Raw genomic sequence first — 4,746 nt, 5'->3', positions numbered from 1 at the left:
ATATATATATATATATATATATATATATATATATACATTAGAATTATAATAGCAACCAATACTTGACTCTAAAACCATATTAAATGTTCATACAGCACCATGAGAGAAGACAAAGACACAAAATAAACTAGCAAAAGATTACTGGATAATTCCAGATCCCGGATTTCTGGCTCTGCATAAGAAATGCTTTGCCTTCATAGGTGGAATATACCCAGATAGCACATAAATACAAATATATACATACAACATACGAATACTTACATATACGAACGTATACATACATATATATGCACGTATGCACACGACGGACTCCTTTCAGTTTCCGCCAACCGAATCGACTTACAAGGTTTTGGTCGCCTCGGGGCTATAATAGAAGACACTTGCGCATGGTGCCACTCAACTAAACTGAACCGAAGACAAGATTGTCGGGAAGCATGGTTCTTAACCAGACAGCGACGGTTCTATAAGATAGCAAAATCCAACTTATATAATTTGATTGACTTAGAAGCGATAGATTTAGCCTTATATCCCCCAACATAGATGATAATGTAGAGTGCCTGAAAATTACCAAACGCTATATTACATCAAACGACCACAAATTCAATTTCTTAGCAAATCCCAGACGCCGGCTTATAATCCCGCTAAAGACGAATTAGGCTAGATTAAAAGAAGTCTATTAGATTTCATCAACTCTAGTATTTCACAAGAGACACACATTACACTGTAAAATAATAACACTTTGGCTATTAAGTGTTTCGGCTACGATATTCTCTAGATTATTCTATCGATTTCTATGCCAGAACTACAAATACTCATCCTAGATTTTGAATTGAGGTGGGAAATGTGTTATTCTTTAAGTATTTCAATAATAATAATAATAATAATAATAATAATAATAATAATAATAATAATAATAATAATGATAATAATAATAATAATAATGATAATAATAATAATAATAATGATAATAATAATAATAATAATAATAATAATAATAATAATAATAATAATAATAATAATAATAATAGAGATTGAAAGTTTCATATTGGCGGCACAAGATCAAAGCTTGCTAACAAAAAGACTGCCAGGCTAACGTTCTTCAAAGCGGTTCTGACCCTAAATGCAGATTCTGCGATAAATTGGATGAAACAATAGACCATCTTTGTCTCGGGATGTCCGGTGCTGACACCAAACGAATACAAAAATCGCCACGGTAGAGTAGGACAGTACTTACATTGGAAAAAATGTAGATAGGACAAATTCAGCACTCCTGCTTACTGGAGTATGCAGGAGCCAATCGTTGAAGGTAAAATTGTCAATATCCGCTGGGATTTTCCAGTCAATATCGACAGAACGATCCAGGCTAATCGACCAGACATAGTCATTAAAGACTGTGAAGATAATACTTAGAAACTAATAGCTGTAAGTGTTCCCACTGATAGAAATATATCTGTAAAAGAATTTGACAAATTAAGTAAATATAAGGACCTGGAAATTGAAATTCAAAAAATGTGGCATCTTAAAGCGAGAACTGTTCCTGTTATTGTGAGTGTCCTAGGTATGATAAGAAAAGGATGTCAGAAACATCTAGATAATATCTCAGGAGAACCAATATAGATACACAACGCCCGGTCTGGGAATCGAAACCGTGATCCTCCGACCGCGAGTCCGCTGCCCTAACCACTGGGCCATTGCGCCTCCACATGTGTTGCATTAGATGAAGATATTTCGCTACTGCCCCTGCTACTTCCCCTCCCCAAGCTCTCAATCATATTGTAACATCTCTTTTTCTTCATTCACCCTGTGACGCTGGGTGCGTCTCGAAGAGTGATTGTATCAAACGTGAAGAAGAAGAAGAAGAAGAAGAAGGAGGAGGAGGAAGAGGATGCATGTATATGTGTATTTCGAAACGTCTAGATAGAATAGAGACAGCTGATGAAGGGATATTCCAAGTGGCTTTCCGTTTTCCTGTGTTCGTTCCGTTGTCTGTAGTTTATTGTTCTAACGTCCTGTACCCTGATATGCATGTATATACACATGTAGATGTAAGTATGTACATATATGTGTGTATACATGTATATATATTCTTTGTATATATATATATATATATATATATATGTGTGTGTGTGTGTGTGTGTGTGTGTGTGTGTGCGTGTATATACTACGGCCTTCTTTCAGTTTTCGTCTACCAAATCCGCTTTTAAAGATTTTGTTGGCCCGGGGCTGTAGTGCAAGACACTCATCGAAGGTGTCACGCAGTGGGACTGAACCCGGAACTATGTTGCTGGGATGCAAACTTCTTATCACATAGCCACACCTGCGCTGGCCACGTCTGTATCTGTGTTAGTACCTGTACGAGACCCTGTTTCTACCTGTTTCCATCTGTTTTGTATAGACAAATTCACGTCTGCATGTTCTTGCTTGATTAAATGTGAGTCTTTGTGCTGTGAGCATTTGTGCTAAGCGACCTCATGGACTGCGTCAGCGGCCCCTTCTCTGCATGCGTCTATGTGTGTGTCTATGTGTGTGAACCTCTTGTGTCTTATATGAGTGTATGTTCCTGCTTTCTTCAGTGTGTATGTGTGTTTATGTGCGTATATGCGTGTGTATGTGGGTGTTCTTATGTACGAGTGTATTTACGTGCGTGTGTGTATGTGTGTGTGTTTACGTGCGTGTGTGTGTGTGTGAGTGTGTGTCTGTGTGCGTGTGTGCGTGTGTATATGGGTGTTCTTACGTACGAGTGTGTTTACGTGCGTGTGTGTTTACGTGAATGTGTGTGTGTGTGAGTGTGTGCGTGTATGAGTGTGTGTGTTTGTCTGTGTATATGTGTGTGTGTGTGTGTGTGTGTGTGTGTGTGTGTGTGTGTGTGTGTCCGTCCGTGCATCTCCTCTATCTATGAGTCACGCTACGCCTCCATCCCGCCGCACGCCGACGACCGCCAGTCAGCTAACCTACCAGCGATCCAACCGGCCAGCAAGCGAGCAAGCAAGCCGCCCAGCATACCAGCCAGCCACCCACCCTGTCAGCCTTACAGACAGACAAGCCGACAGACAGACGGCTTTCCTCAGCCAACCGCAGCCTGCCTTAGTGACCCACTACCCCAGACATCGCTTTTCTATCAATACAATGTAATATTATACAATGGCATACATTTTTTTTTAATGACATGTGTGTGCCAGTATGGGCGCGGATGTGTGTGTCTGTGCCTACAGACGGGCACGCGCTCTGATATATGGATGTGTGTATGTGTTCATGTATATGTGTAGTGTATTGTGGATGTGTGTGTGTTTGCCTGTGTCTGCCTAGCTTTCCGTCGGGTTTCTGTTCCAAAAAGGAATATTTTTGATTTTGTTGAGAATGAAATTTATTGTGTGTGTGCATGTATGTATGCGTAGCGTGTGTGTCTGTGTGTGTTGTGTCTTTGCGTATGTGCGGGTATGTGTGCGTTTTGTGAGCGCGGGATTTGAACACTTCCAAAGATAAACACACGCATAAAAAGGCATAAAACACTTTACGTACACTTTCACGCACACACACAGGAGCACACATGCATACACATAAGAACACACACACACACACGTACACAGGCGCACATACGTATGCGTGTGTGTGTGTGTATATATATAGTATGTAAGCATTTCTACATGTGTGACTATGTACGGATTATACTTATACGCGTATAAATATATATATATACAATAATCCCTCGACTACGATCCAAAACCCCCCCCCCGTGATAGGTGAAAATCCGCGAAGTGAAAACAGTACTGTACTGTATATTTTAATTTGTTATTTTTATAATTTGTATATATTTATTTTATTATAAATGCAAAACAACACCGTGGAGGAACCGCGATATGGCGAGGGATTACTCTGTGTGTGTGTGTGTGTGTGTCTGTCTGTCTGTGTGTGTGTACATACATACATATATATATAAATATATATATACACAGACATACATGCATATATATACATATATATATATATGTATTTATATATATATATGTATGCATGTATAATTTATACATACAAACATACATTCGTACAGATAACTATGTATGTATCCAAATGGGTTTAAAACCAAACATACTATTACTTATAGCTTTATATGCATCGAGATTCACCGTTCCGAAAGAAAAATATTTTACGTTTTCGCGAAAGTTTATAAACTATTACTACGTCAAAAATATGTGTGTGTGTGTGTGTGTGTGTGTGTGTGTGTGTGTGTGTGTGTGTGTGTGTGTGTATGGAAGCATAATTTACTCACATAGACGCAGAGTAAAAGATATATATATCTTAAATGTTTAGAAAAATGGAAATAATTAACTTGCACACATGCACATACACACACATACTCACAAACACACACACACTTACATATACATACGCACACACATGTATATATATATATATAAACAATATATGAGTATATGCATATATATGTACATGTGTGTATATACCTTCATCCACATGTACACATAGATACATAACTGGGTACATGACGTGGCAAAAGAACATGGACAAAATGATAAACAAGGTACAACAAACAAGCAAGCCACACAGAAACATCTCCTTCATCAGCTGCCACCATTAAAACACCGGCGTTTCGAAGAATTATATATATATATATATATATATATACATGCACACGCCAACACACACATATATATACATACACACGCGCGCACACACACATATACACGCAAAAACACACGCACACTTACATATACATACACACACACATGT

This window comes from Octopus bimaculoides, chromosome 12 (assembly GCF_001194135.2).
Source record: "Octopus bimaculoides isolate UCB-OBI-ISO-001 chromosome 12, ASM119413v2, whole genome shotgun sequence".
In the NCBI taxonomy this organism is placed as follows: Eukaryota; Metazoa; Mollusca; class Cephalopoda; order Octopoda; family Octopodidae; genus Octopus; species Octopus bimaculoides.
This window is presented reverse-complemented; position numbering follows the sequence as displayed.